The sequence below is a fragment of the Macrobrachium rosenbergii genome, chromosome 16 (genome assembly GCF_040412425.1).
Source record: "Macrobrachium rosenbergii isolate ZJJX-2024 chromosome 16, ASM4041242v1, whole genome shotgun sequence".
Classification (NCBI taxonomy): Eukaryota; Metazoa; Arthropoda; class Malacostraca; order Decapoda; family Palaemonidae; genus Macrobrachium; species Macrobrachium rosenbergii.
The window spans coordinates 57122948-57134477 of NC_089756.1; the positions used below are offsets into that span (position 1 = coordinate 57122948).

Here is an 11530-nt window from a genome sequence, read left to right on the forward strand (position 1 = left end):
TCATTCAGTCATGCCATTCGGGCTCAACATAGCGCCCAAAATATTTACCAAACTGGCAGAGACAGTAGTCAAAGAGCTGCGGACCCAAGGGATCATGCTGGCCGCGTATCTGGATGACTGGATAATTTGGGCATCCAATGCCAAAGAATGTCAAAGAGCAACTTATATAGTAATCAACTTCTTGGATAAACAGAAAGAAATCACGCCTAGTTCCAGCAGCTCAATTTCAGTGGTTAGGAATCCATTGGGACCTAAACACACACAAACTGTCACTGCCACCAGCAAAAATGAAAGAAATAGCCAAAGCTACCAGACAGTTCCTCAAAACAAAAATGCCTCTCGTCGTACCCAGGAGAGAATTCTGGGCTCTCTTCAGTTCGCCTCAGTAACAGACTTGCTGCTGAAAGCCAAACTGAAGGATATAAAGAGTATGGCGGAAACGAGCCAACAGGAGGAACAGAGACAAGCTGTCTCTTATCCCACAGGTATTGAGGAAAAGGCTTCGACCTTGGTCGACAGTCAAGAGTTTGTCGGGATCAGTACCTCTCCAGTTTCCCCCTCCTTCACTCGTGATCCATACAGACGCCTCCCTGAGAGGTTGGGAAGGGTATTCCCAACACAAGAAAGTTCAAGGAACGTGGTCGACTGTTCCACCAGTTCCATATCAACATCTTAGGGGCAGGGGCAGTGGCAGTGTTTCTAACATTAAAGATACTACGGCCAGCCAGACAGGTTCACATCAGGCTGGTCCTGGACAATACAGTAGTAGTACATTGCCTAAACAGGGGAGGCTCCAAGTCGAGCCATATCAATCAAGTGATGTTTTTAATTTTTCTCCCTAGCAAGGAAACATTGTTGGCACCTGTCAGCCACCTACCTGGCAGGTGTTCGGATTGTCTTTGCAGATTCACTGTCCAGGACAACCCCGCTGGAGTCGGAGTGGTCCTTGGACAAGGAGTCGTTCGGGTGGATTTGCCTTCGGGTACCGGGTCTCCAGGTAGACCTGTTTGCCACAGAGAGCAACCACAAACTTCCGTGTTACGTGGCTCCCAATCTGGATCCTTTAGCTTATCCCACAGATGCAATGTCAATCGACTGGAACAGGTGGCAAAGGATCTGTTTCCACCAATAAATTTGTTAATGAAAGTTTTACACAAACTGGGATCATTCAAAGGTCAAGTAGCACTAGTGGCACCCAACTGGCCAATGGGCAGTTGGTTTCCTTTACTACTAGAGTTGAAGCTCACGCACAAACATATCCCCAACCCACAGTTGACACAAGTAGTACAAACTCGGACTGTGTCAGCTTCCTCAAGAATTCTGAATGCCCTATCCTTATGGACTTCATGAAATTTGCAGCACAAAAAGGCGCTAACATTGACCCTCTTAATACATTATTCATAGAATCAGATTAGAGAGAATCTACCCTCAGACAGCTCATGAAATGACCACGAATCTAGCGATCTCTTTCTTCAGATCACTGTTCGAGAAAGGATTGGCCACTAGTACTGTTACTGCAACAAAATCTGCCTTAAGAAAAATATTTTTACATGGTTTTAATATTAATCTTACAGACTCCTGTTTTTCGTCAATTCCTAAACCCGTCCACACACGGTCTCCTGGTACTTAAATGACATACTTAAATTGGTATCAGACACTGATAACGGTTTATGTTCATACCTGAGTCTGTTAAGAAAAACATTATTCTTAGTAAGTCTGGCCTCAGGAGCTAGAATTTCTGAACTGTCTGCTCTTTCTAGAGAGCCCAATCATGTTGATTTCCTTCCGTCAGGTGAAGTTCTGTTATTTCCGGACCCCAGTTTTCTAGCAAAGAACGAAGATCCACAGAATAGATGGTCTCCTTGGAAGATTATTCCTCTTCCACAGGATCTGTCTTTATGTCCAGTCAATGCTTTAAGAGCCTATTTAAATAGAACATCTAAAAGAACTTCAGTCCCCTTTTTGTTAGGGAAAATGGAGGTAATATTTCCCTAAAAGCCATCAGGAAACAAATTCTTTATTTCATTAAACAAGCAAACCTGGAATCAGTACCTCGGGTTCATGATGTTCGTGCGGTGGCCACCTCAACTAACTGTTTCCATAATATGAATTTTGTTGACCTTAAAAATATACGGGCTGGAAATCACTAACAGTATTTAAACGCCACTATCTTAAGTCTCTAGAGGCTCTTAAATATTCCACAGTTGCTACAGGAAGTATTGTTCCTCCTGGTCCAGCTCATGATTAATTTATGACTGTGCCTTGTCCTTTTGATTTGTTATCCTCGTTTACCTGTGGTATAGTCTCTAGCCTTCCTGCCTCGCCTGCTTGCCCTGCGTCTAGCCTTAGGTCAGCTCTGCTTCACAGCCTGACCCATTCATATACCGCAGTTACCTTGTTGTTAGTCATATTTTGTTAGCTTTAAGTGTCTTGGTTTGGTTAATTTTATAATTTTAACTGTGTGCCTCTTAGTTTTGAAATTGTGGTTGATCTTATAATTTGGCAGTATTAAAACACAGTGAAGTTTTCTCTAAGTTTTATTTAGCTCCATTAAGTATTCTTTGAGGCGTACCACCAGGCTCTTGTATGGCTGATTCTCTGTTACTATTTCACTGGGTGACACAGGTCGAGCCCAGAAAAGGGATTTTGACAAAGGAAAAATCTATTTCTGGGGGAAGACCTGTGTCACCCAGTGACCCATCCCTGCACTTCTTTCCCACCCGGGTGATATACCAAGCTTGGTGGGTGCTAATTATGGGATGACATTGCGGTATCGTGATGACGCTTAGTGGGTGAGCGGGCGGGTATCTTTGGTTACGGCTTTGTAACGGAACACCCAATTTTGGAATTTGAGAATAGAGAGATCTATTGGACATGGGCCTGTGATAGTGGAATACGCTCACCCCTAGTGTATACCGACACCAATTATAGGTGTTCAATCCGGGGGTAGTAATCCCGCCATTCTAGTTAGCTTTTTCTCTGGTATATTTAGCAATTATTTATACCTAGAAATAGTGCTATTGGAACCATTTCACTGGGTGACACAGGTCTTCCCCCCGAAATAGATTTTTCCTTTGTCAAAATCCCTTTTTTAAGCAATAACAAGTTCTTACTGATGTGAGAGATTTTAATGCTCTGCTAAATCTATAACCTATGTGATAAGTTCCAAATATTTGTTTAGAGTCCAACCGTGTGATATTTTAATCTGAACACTTGAACATGATCACCTTTATTTTGGGTTCAATAAAGAGAGTATCGAGATTTTTTATCTGTTTAGGGTTTCATAAAGCTCTTCTGAGATACTGTATGAAATCTGGGGTGCTTTTTTATACATGAAATAGACTGCTCAAGTTTTATGTTATGGCAGTTTAATAGACCACCAAACTAATAGAAAAAAGTGAACAGCCCTGCATTTTGAGTTATGCCAAAAATTATTACTCGTTAACCATAATAGTACAGTCCGACCTTATAAATCCAGCACTCTGTGGTCTGGCAACACCCATTATATGGGACTTTTTTTTTTTAATTGGCTGCCACTAGTTCTTGAACGGCTATGAGGGCAGTGATACACATCGTTTCAGTATATACACATCATTTGCGTATACAGTATACTCGAGTATCATCTGATCTCGTGTATAGTGTGAGACGTATGCACAATAGATTACACTAGTTTAGGCTTTCTATGCCTCTCAGTTTCGGTAGATACCATTGATAATACATACTGTATTATATCTGAGTTAGTTTTTAACTAATAAGTCAGAAGTTCATTAGGTGCAATGCAAATCTTTATACATTAAATCTGGCTTACTATCTTGTGACTTGTCCAAGAATTCATTATTTCTTATAATTAACAACCACTTACTGTACTACTACACACAGGACACTGGCATAAACAACAGCAAGCACTGACATAAACAATTGAATCGAAAAACAGCCATCTGCCAGTATCATTCACTGTAACTAACACTCGTTTATTAAGGGTTGCGTTTCAGCTGTCGACTTGTTAAAAATGTGCTAATTTTCATTGGTGACTTCCATAAATAAAATTAAAATGAATCTTTATTCATCCTTCATACAATGGAGAGGAAAATGTTATGGTGATTTCCCGAGAAGAACCCTAAAAGAGTTCAGTGGTCTGGTTAAACAAATCACTTATAACTAACTAAATCCATTAATAAAAATAAAAGTTTTATCCGTCCTTCACACAATAGAGAAGAAAGTATTTGCTACAAAATTGACCGTTGTAGCTGTGGCTGAAGAAACGATTAATGCGCAGGCCACAAAATCTTTTGGAAGAGGCAAAAGCAAAAACTGATACTGGCAAAATCACATTTTTGCTTCATTAAATTTATAGCATTTATAAATAAAGTGAGGTGCATTTTTAAACCCAGGTCTGATAATTTACGTAAAAAATGGATCTCCTAAATGTATTTCATTTAGCCACTAATGACTGTGATGATGTCAGTAAAACACAATCAGCTGGTGATTTTAAGAATGTAAACATTAGCAGAATGCAAATGGCACATGTTTATTATGTTCATAAATTATAATACGATAATTATATGACTAATGCACGAATTATAATTGCATACAGTAAGTAAAATAACAGTTTTACTAAAATTATCATTATTCTTAATACAACTGTATTATTTGACTTTTGCAAATGGATATCTGTCAGCGTAACCTAACCGGGGGCAATAGTCGATCAGAATTCAATAGTGTGCTTATATAGTGGTTTAAGCTCCAGCGTAGTGAAGGTGTAAGCCTTTCCAGGGAGATGCTTAACAAGCAGGCCAGAATTTTAATAAGGAACTAAACCCAACAAGTGACAGTGATTGTTCATAAGCTTTATTCTATTTTTTGATAACAACAATATGTATGTGGAAATAGCTGGCAAGACTGTTTACAAAGGAGGTTTTTTTAGGAGTGATTTTTGTCATCCAGGATTTTCTGTGGTCCAGCAGTGGCCTTGTCCCAAGGGTGCTGGTTTTAAGAGGTCGGACTGTACAGAAAAAGGAATAAAGTAATTTTTGATAGTGTAGCTGCTGTTCATCCCCAAAGGAGTTACTATCATGGTCCATTAGAGGCCCCATAAGATAGACTAAGTAATATCAAGAATTCTCTTTTAGTCGGTCTCAGCCAGTATTAGTGCACGTTGACACTTGATAGAGAATAGGACTCAAGATAAGAGGGCTCTTTCTCTTTTCTACAGCGATTACCTCAGTTCTCAGTTCCTATTGTCAATTTGCAAGAAGTAGCAACAGCGACATCTTGTGTATGTCGCCACTGTAGACGTGGCACTGCAAATAGCACTTCATACGTCTGCCATCACTGTCTCAACAATGCACCGTGCGAGACCTGTCTTACTCATTACTTTCATAGTCTCTGCAGCATCAACATGGTCACTGATGAAGTGCTCCTAGATTGGCCATCATAGAAGGACCAAAACTCAGTAGCAAGCTAATTGCTTAGTTTTAAGTCCCAGTGAAAAGTTTTAGAAACTGTTTACACACAGGGAAATTATGAGCAGTAGTAAATGTGGCCTTGCTATAGAATGGCAATATATCTGGGACATTATCCATGATTCCAAAGAGGAAATCGGGCCAATCCTGGACGCTGAATTAGATGTAAGGTGTAATGATGCTCAGCCTTTAAACAAAAGAAAAAAATGGCTGCACAATCTGCCCAGGCAGAGCTTGGCATCAGAGCTCCAACTGGTAGCAATAATACAGCCAGTTTGGGCTACAAAGCTTCAGTTCAAAAGATAGTGAGAGCTCCAACTCTCCGAGTAGCCCCAGGCTTCTGTCCCTTCCCTTTTAAAACATCAGCCAGGTGAAGGCAGATTATCAGAATTTTGTGGTAACTGGGAAACGAGAGCCAATGGCAGAATTAATAGCCATTTGTCTCGGTCATCCCGGTGTCTGGTAATTCTACTAAGGAAGGGGCAACACTTGTCCTTCCTTTTGAGGGGAAAAAGCTCCTGCTGGACATGGCTACTCAACAGTTTGGGAACCTCTATGAGAAAAATCTCAGAGAGGACAGCCTTGGGATGGATTTCATGCCAGGCCCCACCTCCTGAATATCATAACCTCTATTACTATGCTGGAAGTTGCCATTAAAAGGCTTCCAGAATCTTCCAAAACATTGTTTGCTGCTGTGGCCAAATTACCCTTCTGTAAAGACTGTTTGAGGAAGTCTTTTATGGTTCAGCTCGGTGAACAAGCCTGACAACAGAACTGTACAGTATATGCTCTCCTTGGGAAGAAGGAAATCCAAGAAACAAAAAACCCGAGATTTCCCTATTTTCCCAAACCAAAGGAGGTTCGCCATGACTCGGAGTCATATAAATCTCCAGTCACCCTTAAAGGATTCTCTCAAAAACAAAAGGGGACAACAGCAGCAAAAACATCCCATTCAAAGTGTCCAAAAACACCTTTACCAGGGAAAAGGAAAAGCAATGCCTAGAATGCCTGTCAAAGGAAGAGGTGTAGCCCAATAGGAATCATATGGTCGGGGGTCATCTTCTACAGCATCACATGCAATGGAAGTCCTCCCCTTAGGGACACAGTATTATCTTTAACAGGTTGGGGGGGAATGGTTTCATACCCCCCTTTTTCAAAAGAGGTTCTTACAAAAAATTAGACCCCTCTTTGGAAGATTACGTGCAGAAGACCCTTTTAAAGGGATCCATAGAGAAACATAGCTATATTTGCCATGGCAGTTGGAATGCCAAGCACATCTTTTCAGTGTCCCCAAGAAGGATTCCTCCAAACGGAGGGGAATTCTTGACCTATCAGTATTGAATAACACATTGTTGCCACAGTTTCTGGGTGACTACTGTTGCCCAAGTACATTCAGTCGTTCCGCAAGGGACCTGGAACGTTTTTATAGGTTTGAAAGACATACTGATACGTCCCTATCATTTTTCCCTTTTGCGCCTTCTTAGGGTTCCAGATGGGGAAGGTAACGTACAGATTCAAGGCCATGCCCTTTGGGTTAAGGGGATCGGCCGGTTTCCGACTTTTTTAACGACAGGTTGTTGATATATAGGGGGTTTGTTAAAGGATATTGTGTGGAACTTCTGGGGAAAAAATTTTTGTTCAGTGACCTTAGGTTTTGTGACGCCAGAGCATTTTTCGGCCAAAAATGGCCATTTTCAAAATGCATCTCCTCCTTTGCTTTTTGGTTTTAAGGGATGAGATTTGAACCACGTATAAAACACATATGGACCTTCGATACAAAGCTGGGGATTTTTGATTTTTCAATTATTTTTCGAGATATGAATTTTTATTTTTTTTAATGAAATTTTCCCGGAAAAATTGCAGAAAAAAAATTGCCAAAAATCAGAAACTCAAAATATTAAAATCCCCGGCTTTTTTTAATCTACCATGTTTCCTCATATTATATATGAAATTTCATTTAGATTGGTCCAATACTAGGGAGGAGATACATTTTGAAGGTGAAAACTTATGTTTTGAGAAACGGGCCTTCAAAGTTTTAGTTACATAAAAAAGTAAAAGGGACTTCAAAGACTGTGTTACAATTAATTCTGTGGTTTTAATTTTTATTTTTGGGTATTAATTAATGCAAAATGATTATAAATAAGAATATTTATTGATTATTTATGTGCCTAAGACACATTCTTATGAATTTTAGGTTCCTGGTCCCCTGTCTGATCTTGCTGCAAGGTATTACTCTAGGGTATCATAGTTGCCTACACTTTTTATTAGTGTCTCGAATCCATCCCTTGCCAAATGGATCCTGGGAATTACTTTTCATTCAGAATTAGGGATTTCGTGATTCAAGTAATTCATCAAGTCTTGCTTCACTTATTATGATCATTTTATTTTCAGGATCGTCTATAATATCAGCCTCCGAGCTACTGCTTTCTTTTTCTAAAATATCTTTGCCCTTTGGTAGTGACGAACAAATAAAGAGGCGTTTAGGGGTGGATGTGGTTGGTCTCTGGTCAGCAGAGATCGCTGCCTGCGCCGTTTGATGGGCGACAGCTCTCTCTCTCTCCGTCGCTCCATTCCCCTCTATGGCACTAATTTCTTGAACTCTTTCTTCTACTTCTCGCCTGGACTTTTCCACTTGGCTTTTCCGCATTCTAGAAGCATGAAGTGAACTCTTGGACCTTTTAGGCACGGTAAAAAAAAAAAAAAACACCGCAGAAAATACAGAGTTCAGTCAAGGCTAGCGAGCATGAAAAACGTGTCCTTCTAGCTTGGAAGTTTATAGGCAACTCTCGGCCACAGTCGGCGTCATGGTATGACGTGTGCGTTGTCATGGCTAGGAATAACTAAAAAGGTGCCGAGTAGGATATTACTGACATTATACATTTCATTTCAAAGGAAGTTTTCAGTAATATATATCATAAAAACTATACCAAACTAAATCATTTGCGCTACTGGTGTTTTATGGGTATATAGTTATTGTTACATTTTAGGCCATAACTAGAGAAATACGGCAAATTTTAGCATAATATTTCATGGACACATTCTTGAACCCTATACGAAGCCATAGAATTTTTTTCAGCAAATCAAATTTTTTAAAGATTATTGGGTTTTTTTAGGCGGCCGATCCCCTTAAACATTGCCCCAAGAATCTTTACAAAATTAGCAACAGTAGTTACCTGGGGAACTCTGAAAAGAAGAAACTCAACTGGTAGCCTACATAGACGATTGATTAATCTGGGGGCCAGTGCTTATTGAAGCCTAAGAGTGGTAGTCAACAGGTCCTAAGCAAAAGGCTGTCCAATAAATTAGAATAGATCCCGTCTCACACCCAGCATTGGCTTCTGTCAGCCCTCAGTTCAATGGCCCCAATACAACCACAACTCACATGCTGCAAAAGGTGATTTTCTTGACTGATTTGGCATCAGGAACTAGTATTAATGAACTGGACTCTCTTAGACAGGAATGCTACATCACTCAAACAGCTTGTCCCCTGGTCCATCATTCCTGGCCAAGAATGAGAACCCTTTAAATGAGGAAATCCATTCTGAAAAAGAAACTCAATTTTTCAGACAAAACATTATGCCCAGTTGAAGCACTTAAGGCTTTCCTAGAGGTCACGGCAAACATCCCAGATGGTCTGATTTTCCTACACCCTGGCACAAACAACCGCTCTCTCTACATGGGCTAAGAATAAAATTAGTGCCCCTTATTAAAAAGGCAGACCCATGCTCCTTTCTTAAGTCAAGTGACATTAGGAAAGTAAGTATATTGTTGGCTTCCTTCACAAATGTTACTTGCAAAGAAATCTCAGTGTGTTCAGGATGGTCATCAGAGACAGTGTGGTTAGTCCTGACCCCATAGATGCTAGAGCAGAAAACCAGGGTCATCTGGATATGGTGGGTATGCTAAGATATTGCTGGAAAAGGTGCAACAAAACTGCGACCAAACCCAGCATATTTAGGTAAGTCACTAAAGAACTGCATCCCAGAAGTTCGTGTTTGGTTTCATATTCATCGTGACCAGACCCTAAAGGGTATCTGGAATAAAGAATGTGGTTTAAAACCTGTGGCTTGACCTTAGATCAAAGTTTTATCTGGGGTTTGGGATTGAAATTCAAGAGCTTAAGCCATTTCGTCACCTGTCAATTTTTTTGGTAAGCTTCTTTGAGGACGAACAGCAGCTACACTATCAAAAAACAGGTTTTGACATAGGAAAAACCTATTTTGGGTAGCTGCTGTGAGCCCTCAAACCCACCCACTTTCCCTGACAAAAAAGGCATGGGATTTGGGTGAATATCATAAACCTGAAAGAAAGTGATGAGTAAGATAGGTCTCACATGGTGTGTCGTTGACACTGATGGCAGAGGTACAAAGTGCTGTTTGCTGTGCCATGTCTACAGTGGCGACATACATACGGTGTCGCTGTTAATACTTCATGCAGGTTGACAATAGGAATTGAGAACCGAGGTAATTAATGTAGATAAAAGAAAGAGCCCTCTTATCTTGAGCCCTATACTCTATCAAGTGTCAACATGCGCTAATGCTGGCTGAGAACGACTAAAAGAGAATTCTTGCTATTTGTTAACCCTTTAACGCCGACTGGACGTATTTTATGTTGACAAAAGTTGTCTGTCGGGTGCCAAGTGGAAGTAAAATATGTCTACTACAAAAAGTTTTTTTAAATATTCGCGGAAAAATACTTACAGGCCTCGTTTGCGAAACATTTTAAATCGCGTCTTGAGGGATGCTGGGAGTTCACGGATCACGCTGTTGTTTTGTTTACAAGCGTGACCCAGCCGCACATGCGCGAATTTCTTTCTTATCCTAAAAGAAAGCATCGGCTAACTCTGCTGAAAATCTCAGAAATTCTTTAGTCACTTTGTTGTAATTTTTGCACCGTTTTATATTAGCCTTTACATAACGTTTTATATATGGAAATGTGCGCAATTTCATGTAGAATACAACAAAAAATAACTCATGGTTGTAGCTTTTATCAATTTTGACATATTTTCATATAAATCACGATAAGTGCCAAAATTTCAACCTTCGGTCAAATTTGACTCGACTGAAATGGTCGAAAAGTGCAATTGTAAGCTAAAACTCTTACATTCTAGTAATATTCAATTGTTTACCTTCATTTTGCAACAAACGAGAAGTCTCTAGCACAATATTTCGATTTATGGTGAATTTTTGAAAAAAACTTTTTCCTTACCTCCATGTGCGCTAACTCTGCAGAAAACCTCAGAATTTCTATAGTCAATTTGTCGTAATTTTTGCACTGTTTTATATTAGCCGTTACATAAAGTTTTTATATATGAAAATGTGCGCAATTTCATGTAGAATACAACAAAAAATAACTTATGGTTGTAGCTTTTATCAGTTTTGAAATATTTTCATGTAAATCACGATAAGTGCCGAAATTTCAATCTTCGGTCAACTTTGACTCGACTGAAAAGGTAAGAAAAATGTAATTGTAAGGTAAAACTCTTACATTCTAGTAATATTCAATGATTTACCTTCATTTTGCAACAAACGGGAAGTCTCTAGCACAATATTTCGATTTGCGGTGAGTTTTTGAAAAAAATTTTTTACGTCCGAGCGTTATGAATTCATGCATCATTTTGTGATAACATTTTCTCTGTGTTGCTTTGATCGTTTTACAATTTGTTATATACCAAAATCATCGCAACTTAGTGTACAACACAACAAAAAAAAAATAGCTCATTAGCTTTTACTGTTTTGCTCACAGCACAATTGTATACAATTATATATGAAAACTTTTTTTTGCACTGTCATATATTCCAATATTTATATATAATAATATTTTTTTCATTTCTGATAGTTGCATACTAAACTTCAGGCAATAAGAAAAAAAGGAGCCAAATATGAACTCTTAATCTTAAAAACTAAGCATGCTGTGATTTTTTTAAAAAACTTTCTTTCCGCTTCGGCGCTAACTCCCAAACCCCGCCAGCATACGGCAGACACTTTTGTAAATAGAGGCTTGGCGTTTAAGGGTTAATCTATCTTATGGAGCCTCTAATGGACATGAGAGTAACTCCTTTGAGGACG

The 11530-nt window shown here is 39.4% G+C and overlaps 1 protein-coding gene across 3 annotated transcripts in view; it reads left to right on the top strand.

Moving 5' to 3' along the window:
* LOC136847456 (histone-lysine N-methyltransferase SUV39H1-like) overlaps positions 1-11530 on the top strand; it is a 933410-nt gene that overhangs the window by 896723 nt on the left and 25157 nt on the right. The gene's annotated exons all lie outside the window — the stretch shown is intronic.